General features: G+C 40.9%; 1 protein-coding gene across 1 annotated transcript in view; it reads left to right on the top strand.

Annotated features, from left to right (window-relative positions):
* cdh13 (cadherin 13, H-cadherin (heart)) overlaps window positions 1-13,459 on the top strand; it is a 357,669-nt gene that overhangs the window by 143,528 nt on the left and 200,682 nt on the right. The window lies entirely within an intron of this gene.

Here is a 13,459-nt window from a genome sequence, read left to right as displayed (position 1 = left end):
CCGGTAAGAAATAGAGCACAATCTCTGTCACAATCTCTGTTCGTTTTTGACCTCCTCGAATGCTGTTGTTTGTATTCCAGATACAGCAATGATCAGCCTGCATTGGTCCTTTTCCTGATATATTTCAATATTGTATTCTTTATTTTCTTTTTGGATATTATATGTTGTTATTACGTCTTTGACAATGGGAAGAACACATACACAACATTGTAGGTGCACATAAACGATGATTGACTCGATTAATACTTCACAATAATCCTATGCAATTACTTTAAGTGGTCCAATTTCAGATCCTGCTTCAGTTTTTCCATCTTGAGTGCAGCGTTGAGCAAGCAAATTGCAAAACTAGACAATGTTAAAACCAATTGAAGCGGTGTGTTTTTGTTCCCTTGTTCATGTCACAGTAATGAGTTCTTAAGCAACACCTGCTATTTATAAGAGCCCTGTCTTCCAACACATCCAATGACGTATGTATAGGTGGTGTAGCTTGCCTATGAATATTACCAGACAAGTTAAATAATAGTCTGAACGAGTGAAAGTAAAGTTTTAGTTCACAGTTTACATTGTTCTTAGGTAGATGTCCTGTAGATGACATCTGTTCAATCAAACAGTCAGCCGAAGCCTATATATTATACAGAAAAGCAGCATACATAGCATGGGTTCATTTCAATATTAATTTACGATCCATTATATCCAGTTGTTGGACTTAAAAGTCTTGGAAGGCTGTCTCTGCCATGAAGAAAGGGCTGAACGTAAGTAGTTACAGCATTCTTGAAGGCAGTTAATTTGCATACTTAGTCCGTTTTACACACCAACTCATGCACACCAACTCATGCACATAGCTGCCGAAAAGGAAGCAGGATAATACATGTTATATTATTACATTGTTATATACTATATGTTGTGTCTGTTTTTGGTTGGACAGATGCACATGGGGCAAAGTAAATTTCAGCAGTAGGTAATTCTCCAAGACTTTCTTTAAGGTTGGTAGGTGTGATCCAGATTGAAATACTGCTCTTAAATCTCCAAATTATTTGTCAAGACCTGATATAATGTCTTTTCAAAATACCTTTAGCATCTGTTTTGGATTGGCGACATGATTTAATTAAATTAGCCAAAAAACTTACATAAAGTTGGATTAAAATATTTTTGACTTCTTCTCATGAAATGATTGTAATAATGTGATTTATTATTGATAGATAAAGTGTATATCTCCTATAAAAGTTATTGATCAACTTCATCCAAACATATCGTGTTGAAAACCAAACAACAATTATCTTTTGCAAACTGTGTATTCAGGCTTATACAAAACTGGGGCAAGCAGGCCATGGCATCTGCTGCACCCCCTCTGCATGAAGAAATTCTCTCACTGCAGCTGCCCTATGTGGTCTTGCATTGTCGTCTTGCAGCTCAATGTGTTCCCATAGACCTTCCTTGCTTGTGTGAGGCAACAGTTTTCTAGGATATCCCAGTATATGACGGTGTTGACGTATGCATCCAGCACCACCAATGGAGTTTTTCCTCCATAATGAATACCGGCCCATACAATCACTGAGACGCCACCTCATTGAGTGGTTTCCTGGATGCAGTCATCACAGAGGTTCTAACCACTTAATCAATGCACCCTTTGTCTTCCATCTACACGGTCAAGGTTATAGCGGCTCTCATCCATAAAGACAACATGTCGTCAGTGCCCAAGCTGTAATGCCTGTCAGGGGTGGCCATACTCAATATTAGTGAGTGAGTGATATTTGAAAGAGTAATATTGGACATTCCTATGCAGGGAAACCCCTGAAATGTATTTTTCCTGATTGACCAAGGTTGAATCATTGAAAGAAAAACCTTCCTTTTATTCAATACCCCCAATTTAGTTTAAGCCTGAATATACAGTATGCAAAGGCTAATTGTGGTTTAATTTTCACTGTGATGTGTTTGGATGAGATTGATCAATACAGTTTTGATAAACGAAGATATGAAGATATAAACTTTATCTGTCAAGAATAAATCACATTTTCACAATCATTTCATGAGAAGAAGTCAACAATATTTTATTCCAACTTCATGGGAAACAGTGTATTGAGCATGTGTGATGAATAGTGTTTACGTTAACACCCCGGTGTTCAGAGAGCATATAATAATCATAAGCAGGTTGAAGGACAAACACCTACACCAAAGACATCTAAATCTGCAGCTTTAAAAAAAAAAGGCAGATTAAATATAAAAAGTCCTTTTTGTTAGTGACCACATATTTAAGACAGAGAAGCAGTTTTCACGGAGCATAACACAAGTTCCCAGTGGAGACATACCTCTTTACCCTACTGCAGTCTGACAAGAGGAAACATAATGTTATGAGTCTATAGCATCACAGTGTGACACCCAATTTAATGTGTTGCTGTTCAGAAGTTTTATCAGCCCTGTTGGCATTTGCAGTCGACGTTAAAGCACTGCTCCCATCATTCTGCAGTGTGTGAATCTCAGTTATTTATGTAAGATAGCATTGTGCCACATTATCAGAGTTTCAGACTGGACTTATTTATTGAAAAAATGTATTCTATAAAGCTTTGGAACATGCCAAATATGTTGTGATAAATATTTCTATATGTGTGGCAGATATTGAATTGTGTGTCATTAGATAATGCATCAAAGGCCCTATCTTCCTCTCAAAAGCAACAGTATGGTTACATTTCTATGGTGAAAAAGGTCTGTACAGCAGGTACATCATATCACCAAAGTCTTTTTGGAACAGATGGCCAACAAAAACCCTGACATTTTGGACTCTAAGCATCAACATTTATCTCTTATTGTGTGTCACGAATCGTTGATGTTTCTCTGCTTGTCAGGCAGCTTTGTTCTAGATAAGACTGGACACTATGAGATCATCCACATCTCTCAATGCCTGCCGAGACTAACATAAAAATATATCTCATGCTGAGCCCTAGGCATGATGGAAAATCGTACCCTAGAGACCAAGGCCACAGCACAGAGCCTGGGCCTCCAGCTCAGCCCAGCACTACTCCATGCATGTGGTCCTTATTGAAGCAACTCAGGGGCCCGCAGATACCAGCTTTATGGTGGAGGACAGTGGAGTTAAACCATTGGGGGTTATTTGGAGGGAGATTGTATTCCACACAGGGTTGTGCACTTTTTTACCTGGTGAATTTAAGATAGATAGCAGAGGGATGGGAGTCAGCAGATAGGTTTGGAAACAAATGATCTCTATACTTGTTAGCGAACACTTGAGCTCATTCCACATCAGCCCCATAACGTAATATAGATATTAGGGCTGTCAAGCGATTAAAAAAAATAATCTAATTAATTACAGGCTCTGTGATTAATTTATCTAAATTAATCGCATACTTATATGACACTTTTATACCTGTTTGTAAACAGCTGTATAGCCTACTACAGTTTGTTTCTCTGTCTCTCTCTCTCGCGCGCGCGCGCTCGCTCTCCGTCTCTCGTAACTTCTGTCTCCTCCCCTCAGCCAGCTTTATACATGAACTAGCGCCGAATTTTCTCAAAAAACAAGCAGACAAAATTACGACTTTCCATCTCCCACAACAGGCAGCGCTGCACTGCCACCATTTCATAGCCTACTCATAGGCAAAAATATTGACACACACACGGGGCGGGTGCTAGACAGCTTACAAAATTGGAGGAAGATTGAGAGATAGGCCTACTGTTTTGAACCTAGCCTACATTGTTGCACCCACTAAATCAATAATGCACGGACACTGCGGAGAATTAAGTAAGATGTCTTCCTACCTTCATGCATCCCATAAACCGTCCATAGAGCCCTCGAGTCGGCCCCTTTCCCCTGCTTCTCTCTTTACCTTTCTCCCTTTAACCCACGCGCCCGGCCCGGCGAGCTACAGGTGCAGCTCCGCACCACTTTTGCACCGGGTCAAAGGGCATTATAGAAGTGCGATTAATCTGCGTTAATTTTTTTAATCGCGTTAATTTTTCTGTGATTAATTAATCGAAATTAACGCGTTAATTTGACAGCCCTAATAGATATATGGAGCTGCTGTGGATTGAGCTGTATATCCGCTAACAAGTATAGCCATTGCACTACACATTAACACATTCATGTGAGGAATTGGATGCATAGTGGGTTCATGGCATACATATTCTCTCTCTCCCTCCATTATGGTCCCTTTTCCCCACCCAATTCTAATTCCCTCCACTTCCTGCGGAATTCCATACATCCTCCTCTCATCTCTATATCCCTCCATCCTTCACCCCTATACCTTCACACACATTCAGCTTTGCATGAAGAGACAGGCTAATGTGGGCTATTTTACCCAATAGAAGCCGTACGTAGCAAAATTGATTTTCCACACTAGCAGCTTTCCTCTTCCGACGCAACTTACCATTTCCATATGGCGGCCATTAATTTTTCATGGCACCCACCTTCTCTCCGGGAGATAAGCAGTAGGAAGCTGGCGAGAGGTGAGATTGCACGTGCTACGATTTGACATGTACGACTGTGTGTGTGCACATGTGTGAGTGTGTTGGTCGAGGTGAGGGTGGGTTTTGCTGTCAGGGGGAATAGCGGGTGGCAGGGTAAACTCCTTGTTGTTTATGTCACACCTCCTGCTAGCTGTGGAATTGTTTTGATACAGAGGTCTCTCCCCCCTGTCCTCCCTTGGGGGCCCATAAACAGCTCTCAACAACTTACACGGCAGCCAGAGCATGCAATGAAATTGATATGGCTAGATGTTTCTCTTAGTACTTCGGCTTAGCACTCTTCAGTTACTGTTGATAGGACCATTTTGGTCTGCATAAGTATTCGGGAAGATGATTCAATCTTAGAAAGGGTATTTTAAAATGTTTATTCCTGGAACCGTCTTGCTCATTTCTGGGATTATGTGTGCGTCAGGCATTATTCTCAAAGGGGGTTAAGATGCTGGGTAAACGTACGTGTGAAATCATTTGTCTATTATGGCTAAGTCTGATAAGTGCATGCACCTTAGAGTCTTCCTACAGCTGTGCCCGCTGACTTACCATTGGCTTCCTGCACAAACTGGCATTTTAACCAACAAAAACAATCAGCCTGCTCAATTTCAATCTGTTCATAGAGACTTTTCAATACAAAAGGTTCATTTGAAAGTCAATGCCCCCACACATCACAAATTTAGTTTACAGCCATTATTTTTGTATCGATAACACAAATTAGAAAAAAAACAACCCTGTCCATCAGTACTTATATAAGCATGTGTTCACCTGGATTTATTGTGGCTTTAGGTTAGCTGTTTATATATGTTCCCTGAGCTATGCACTGTAATGAGTGCAGGCGGTAAGATCGGAAATGCACAAGTATTGTATATTTTGAGTAATCTTTTCAAAAACTCACTGGAAAAGTCAGTAATACATATTTATTCAATAGTGCCGGTATTACCTGGCCATTCTTTAATGTCTGATGACAAGCCATCAGCTTCTTCCAATTTTCAACTGCATTCCCTTCATCTCAAGGAGGTTACAAATCGTTTAATTTTTCCTAATGATTTCTATTAATCTTGTGGCAGGCCAATCACCGGTGATGACCAAAGTCTGAAGGTTTGCCTGACAGCTGTCGGTCCTTTTTAATGTGATGAATATGTTTGTGCTGTTTTTCTTTCTTTTTTTTTCTTCATGTTTTGAATACAGATGCATAGTACAATTTGGACTCCAACTGAAAAATACATATGTAAATTGGGGTACTCTTATATAAGAATTAGTGGATGTTTGATAATCAAACGTAGCAAAACTAAGCCAAGCTCTGCATTCTGTGCTGTTGATTCAAAGAAGTTGGTCCTATTATTTAATGAAGATTGCAGTACAATTTACAAAGTTGCTCCTTAAAAACTATACACAATTTCCCTTTAGATTTAAAAGAAACATAATGATCTAAATCTAACTTCAATTGTACACAGATGATGTGTTGATTTTGGCTTGAATGTGCATCTTTAGGCCTTATATTACTTGATAATTCAGATACCCTAACTGACAGATTTAGATTAGTTGTTATAATACATGCAAATTAAGTGCGAAGTGACACAAAATCAATCAGATTTCATTAGAGTTATCTCCTCCTGAAAAGGTTCCAGCACTCATAACCTGCAGGACCCTTTCTGTTTTAGTTTGTAGTAATGCTTTTCTGATGTCTCATGAGCTTGGCTTAGTTTAGCTATATGTGTTTCTGTGTTACCACCTAGTACTTGCTCAGATAGGCCCCAGCCACCTGTAAAGAAATCGGGAATGGATGAAGGAGTTTGCTGTCCTATCTTTAAAACAGGCCTTTCACAAAACTGTTCATGTCCTTATTGGAAGCTTAATGATTCTATAACAACCAGTCACTCAGGTTAACTAATGAACACGGGTGAAACTACTAAAGCAGACAAATGCTGCCCCATTTAATAACAATAGCCACCTCAGATGTATCCGCACTACATTTCAAACACTTTATTCTCTAAAACCATCTTAACTATTTGTGCCATCCTAGAACTCTTCGTTATTCATCCCCAGTTTATCATTCTTACCTCAGGGTCCAGCTCACAAATCAACACGTCGTGTCTGACTTAAAGTGACAGCTCCAATAAAGTATGTTTGGTGAGAAGAATGAGACCCTGGTTTGGCTGCAGCCTCAGCTAATATAGTAAGGAGGATAGACGTGTTTGGCACCTTTTGTTCCATTGTTTCAGTGCAGAGTGCATCCTGATTTGCTGTGTCTGTCAGTCTGTCTCCTACCTGTGTTGTGCTTCTATCTTCCTTTTGTCCATCAAGTCTTTCATGTTTATTTTTCTTCCTTTATTTCTCTGATTTCTTCTTTTTATTTTATCCCCTGCACTTTCTCTGCAATGTCTTTTTTTTCTTTCTCATCTTCTCACCAACATTTAATACCAACGATCTGAGCTTTCCAAGCAGGAAGTGAGAAAGTTGTGTTGTGAGACGCTAACACATTAGAAAGCAGGCAGCCTGAGGGTTCCTGTCATTTAGTCTAATCAATTATCTTAATCGTCTTAGGAAGACCAGACAGTTCATGCCTTTTTCTCTCCATCTGTATCAGCATGTATATCATGCCCATGTTTGTGGCGGATGTTCAAATCCTTCTGACGCAAATTCCAATTCACGTCTGGACCTCCACAGACACATCGAGCAGATGTGTCATCCATTTTGAATGAGAGGCACTTAGAAAAAACAAGGACAAGCAGTGAAAAATAGATTTGCCTTATGTGAACTCCCCAAAAGATGGTGTCCTTGTGTGAGCTTAAAAGTGAAGTAAGCGATTTATTTAAGTTAATATGAGTGTTCAATCGCTCTTTATTCAAACAGTGATCCCTTACATATTGTGTGCGTTTCATAAAGCCGATCTCTCTGTCACCCGCTCTGCGTGTAATCAGCAAAATAAACTTTTCTATTAAAGGTACAACGAGTAAGTCGGCACGTTGGCGACACCTTTGAACAAAAGCGGTAGTATTTTTACGACGCCAGCTGTCGTGAAGCTGTTTTCTAGCTCGTGCAGGGCCTCAAGATTCAAATAATCAGGAAGCAATATAGTGCGTGTCCGTGTGTTGAAAGTGTGAGGGCACCGGACTCTTTTCGGCTCGGTGAGAGTGGTTAGTGACACAGCATCAACTACACCTGACCTGATTGCAATGAGTTGATCCATTGTCACCTCTCACGGAGCTGAACGAGTATGTGTCCCCAGTCCCCACACAAAGCGAATGAACGAGAGACGGCAGTTAGTTATGGATCACGATGAGGTAATGTGTTTATGTTGTTGTAAATAATGACTATTTCAGATGAATAATGGTCATCTGATGATGCTGGTGAGGCAAAGTAAACTTTGTTTTAGTAGGCTACCGCTCATTCATTTAGGAGTAAACACTGCAGTCTAGGTTCGCTGCGTGAAATTGTGTATACGTTGCTTGGCAACGCCCTCCCGCCCGCCTATCACTCTCCCTTTGAGCTTTTCTTCATTGCATTTTATTTTTTTTTCTTTGATGGTTCAGCCCCGCCGTTATCAGTCATTATGACGACAAATAACTGTCTCAAACAAGGCTCCCGCTCCCCTTCTAGGATGACCAGATCGCATTTCCATTACTTTTCACACGTCCCGCAAATTGAGACGTTGTCCCGCATTGTTATTGAAAGTGAGCCCCCCTTTTTAAATGCGTGTTTTATAATCTGGCATTTATCCGATAGCTGTCAGGAGACAGCAGTCTCCGTTTGTCTGTGTGTGTGTTTGTCTGTGTGTGTGTATCGGGCTGCTGGGCTCAGTGGCTCTGTGAAGGTGCTGCCTGCAGTGCTTCAACGTTCACTTTCCTGTTACTTCAAAATAAAAGCCAACTCACGTTTGTCAAGTGAAATGCTAATGTGAAGCCAGTGAAATGCTTTTAATGTGAAGCCGCAGCCTTAATGCTCTATTTGTTTAACAGTAGCTAACTTAACTGCTGCACGCTGATCTAAAGATAGTGTTTTTTTAATTTAGAAAGCCGTGTCTCTGGCATTACCGGTGGTGACACGAGTTTATTTTGCTAAAAAAACGGCACTTTGTCCCGCATTGTCCCGCACAAACGTAGTCTTTGTCCCACATCTGGTGAATTGGGATCTGGTCTCCCGCTCCCCTTCCCTCACCTGGAGTGATAGGCTTTTCAATTCACGTTCCTGCGCCACACTGAAATCTGCGACCAATACGGATATGTGACCATAGAGCATGCACGCGTGAACCGAAAATCGGACTGGGTGTACGACCAGATCAAATGCAGTAATAAAAACTATATAAAAACGTCTTTCTTTGCACTGATGGTCTCGTTTGCTGTTAAAGGTAATTTATGATTATGAGAGGAAACATGAGGCTGTTTAAAAGATATTTAAAAGTTACTCGTTGCCGCTTTAACCCATTTCTGATATCCAATCAGAAGAGAGAATGCTACAAACCGGTACCCGTCTCACTGCTGGTGCACGCACAGAGCGACGGATTGGTGAATGTTTATGCGCCTACAATGGCGGAGCAGGTAAAAATCCTTCCCAATGACTGTTTTGTTGGTTTTGATCATGTTTTATCACACTGACTTATCTGAGATGATGCTAGATAACTCACTGCTTGAAGACCGCAGTGCATTCATGTGGTGACGTGGGGACGAGGGAAAGGACTGCTGACTGCAGTCACTGACAGGAAGTTAGCTAAACTGACCATTCCGCTTACTGAACCTTTAAGCAAGACTGAGTGATTGCTCATCTTGCCTGCCTGAGCAAGCTTCCACAGGCAGCCATGTGCTTAACAATTATTTCTTAAAATATATATATAAATATTCAGTTGTTGCCCTGCAAGAAAATTAAAGTAAAATGACACATACCAGAAGGCCAGGCCAGCTCGAGTGTGATGGAGCTTCTTTTTAAAAATGGCAGAAACTCCCATTGAAGCCTGTTGACCTTCTTAACACCATCTTGACACGTAATGATACTCTTGCAAACAATGGTCCCTCTTGATTGCTGGCCCTCTCAGCCTTGTTGTGATTGACTAAGGACACAGAGGCCGACAATGTAACAATGAGCAGAGGGCCTGCCTAACCAATCAAAGCCTGCTAATTAGCGCCTTTGCTTGCCCATCGTCCTGTGTTGAGGACTTTGTCTGTTTTACGCGTGCATTTCTTCACCAGGCCTTTCCCATTCCAGCCCCGCATCATCCCTGTCATTAGCGGGCTGGAGTGGAAGGAAAATCAGGCAGCGCATGGGTCCAGACTTGTAGTGCTAATAATCAAAAACACACACACACTTTGCACACATGCTTTACACTCGGGGACACACGCAATAATGCACTCACATTTACAAGCACAATCAGTCCATCACTTCTGTTCCTGCGCTCTCTCTCTCTCTCTCTCTCTCTCTCAATTCTAAATTCCATTTGAATGGCATTCTTAGCAGGACAGTACACATTTGTTGCCAAAGCACAATACCAACAGTAACTATAATAATCATCATAATAATAAAATCATAAACCATAACTAACGAGTAAAACAAAATAGATAAAAAAAAGTATAAAATAATGAGGTACATAAAATATGTACGATATTCTCCCTGTTTCTCTCTCTCTTTAAATTCAAAATGGGCTTGATTGGCATGCAGGTTTTTTTTCAAAAACAATATTGCCAAAGCAAAGCATCAAATACAATACAACAAGTCGAAATATTCAGACAATACACAATATGAACGATATATCAGTGATTCTTGATAAGTGGGACAAAACAGGGTCCAATGTTGAAAAAATACAAACCCTATGTTTCGGCATATTAAATTACATGTATGTATCCAACATATACTAAGCTACTGAGCTAAGCTTTGACACAACCTCCCAGCTTTTGTTTTTTTTACCGTCATTGGCCTATCACCACCGTCAGATGTCAACTCTGTCAGATTTCCTGTCTGACGGTGTTGACATATTTAACGTTTCTTAAACATAACAAATGGAATTTATCTAGTAGCCATTTGGTTTTTCTGTTGATGTTATGTTTTAGTATGAACTACTTCAGGAAAATAAAATTATCAAACATTTTCAAATAACTTCTTCAGAAATTGGAAGTCGGTGTTGACATATCATGGTTGTGATACAGGACTTCCAAGATTCGGAATGTAAAATATTCTAAAACTACAACACTTATCATAGCCTGTCTGACTCTAATGTACTCTGCAGAGGTAGAATTTGTCAAGAGGTCCTTCAAAGTGACAGCTGCCCCTTATTTCGCCTGATTGTATAACATTGTATAGAATGAAATGTCTGACGGTGTTGACTTACAGTAAAGTGGTCCCAGCACTTGGAATCCTTATAAAACATGAATGTGTTGAAGAAAAACAGTTTTTATTGATATGAGAGATTATTTAGTGTTGCTTTTGATGACAAAAGCTATTTGGGGCGACTGTGGCTCAGGTTGTTAAGCGAGTTTGCCAACGATCCAAGGGTTGGTGGTTCGATCCCCGCCCGGCCACCTGTGTCATGGTTGTTGTGTCCTTGGGCAAGACACCTTGTGTGAATGTGTATGATTGCTGTGTTTCGGAGGGGCCGATGGCGCAGAATGGCAGCGTCGCTTCCGTCAGTCTGCCCCAGGGCAGCTGTGGCTACTATCGTAGTTTACCACCACCGGTATGACTGTGTGTGAACGAATGGAACCTGGAACCCTGTAAAGCGCTTTGAGTGCCTTGAAAAGCGCTACATAAATCCAATCCATTACAATCCATTATTTTTAATCATTAAAGTACATTTTTAATAGGTTTTCTTGCATATGAAAGATTGAGACCCTCTCTATGGACAGACACACTGTTTTGGATGTCGTGAGAAGATAACAAGTGTCATGTATTTGACATAATAATGATAAAATAAAATTTAAGGTGATAATTGTGCTCCAGACATTCTATTCTTAATCCCTAATAACATCAACAATTTTAAATATTTTTAGTTTTAAACATAACAGCAGTTACATATAGAAGACAGCCTTTTGTCCCTGTTCTCAAGAATCACTGATATACACTATGAACATTATATTAGTTATATACTGTGTGTGAGCGTGTGTGTGTGCGCGCGTGTGTGTGTGCCTCGATCACTCACTGTCCCTCAGGTTGTGGCATGTTAATACTGGGCAGCAAGATGTGACCGGTCTCCTTCTCCAAGGAGTATTTTTAATTTGGAGAGGTCGTTCAGCGCTTTGAAATCTGGTACTAAAGAGCTGAACTTGTTCAAATAGATTTTTCGCGTATCATTTAATATTGTACATTGTAGGATGCACACAATTATTTCTCTCTCTCTGTATCTCTTTCACACATGCAAACACTCACACAAGGCGTGTTATAGTCACAGGCCTTGTTTCAAGTCATTATCATTTGCAGCTGACTATATACTGTATGACCTTGATGTTACTGCACTCACACACATACACTTACTGTTCCTAAAGAAACACAAGGACATGGGTTGTGTGTGTGTGTGTGTGTGTGTGTGTGTGTGTGTGTGTGTGTGTGCAACACTCTGGGGTGTGTTTCAGTGCAATTTGCAATATAATTGTTCAGTGTACTTGTTTTTTTAGACAGCCACACACACACACACACACACACACACTCACACTCAAGTGAATTATTTTGCACAATGCACAACGTTTTCATAACAATAATGTCTCTTTGAGTTTGTTTTCACACTCATTTGTTTTTCACACCTGATAGGCATCAGGAGGTCCTATCAAGGTGTATATAGTTAATATACACACACACACACACACACACACACACACACACACACACACACACACACACACACACACACACACACACACACACACACACACATACATACACAGTCATATAGACAATCCATAGTTTCAGTGCTTATTTACGATGTGTGCTCGGAGGTGTTTGGTGTTGCCAGGGCGGCACCACACCTCCTGTCATCTTCCCGCAGTATCACAAGCTCTACAGTCTTTCATGTGTGCTCGGCTGCTAATGAGAGCTGATAGAAAGAAGTGAGATTCTCATCAGTCCTCCCACACACACAGAGGGAGACAGACTCCGTGGAGACAAAGCCACTGGGTGCAGGTTTCTTTGCCAGCATGCATCAAAGTCAGAGTGCGTGTGTGTTTATGTGTGTGTACAGCACAGATGATCACACTTCTCGCCAACAGAGACATCTCCTAATCACACTAAACTTCTCCTGACACTTCAGTTACTCTTCAGCTGAAGTTAGAGTATCTTCATCAGCTATCCCTCTCTTGCACTCCCCACTCTCTCCTGCATCTGTCCAAGTTTGACGCAGAGCCATCTGTGAATCCAACTGATGTTGCAACTTATGCTGGGCTTACACTACACGACTTTTCACGCGATTTGACAGTCACAGACAATCTTCCAATGTCGGACCGAAATCACGGGAGTCGTGCTGGAGTTGTGGCGCGCGCACGTAATCTCAGTCGTTTGGTGTATGGTGGTCTTCTGACCCGATTTCAGCCAGTCTTCTTCCCGTCTTGACCTTCCGACATTATCAAACAGGTTTGATATTATTGCTAGTCTTAGGGGGTTGGCTCAAGCGAAATGACGAAAACACTGTCACACTCTCGCATGCACCAAGCACGCCACAGGAGGAGCGGCATTAGTCGCGACCTGTGTCCGCCTGGTGAGGCACTTATTTTGGATACTTTTTCATAGAAGCCTCGGTGGAGAACCAGGCTGACAGCCGCGCAACCTGAACACTCTACCGTCAAATACAGGGTTAGGAGTTAAAGTTATTGGGGGACGAGATCAGCAAATAAAGCTGGTCAAATAACTAAAGGAAGTTCCCCGCTCGGAATATTGAATTAACTTGTTTTTAATTTAATAATCACAATCGCGTTTGCGGAAATACTATTAATCTCAAAAGGAATCTAGTTGTAGTCTTGCAATATGAGACCCCCTGTCTTTTCAAAATCTCAGTCTGTGACTGAAAACTAATGATTAGTTGTCTTCA

Source organism: Ammodytes marinus, assembly GCF_949987685.1.
Source record: "Ammodytes marinus genome assembly, chromosome: 5".
Classification (NCBI taxonomy): domain Eukaryota; kingdom Metazoa; phylum Chordata; class Actinopteri; order Uranoscopiformes; family Ammodytidae; genus Ammodytes; species Ammodytes marinus.
Note: the sequence above shows the minus strand (reverse complement) of the source record. Positions and strands in the feature narration are given on the sequence as shown.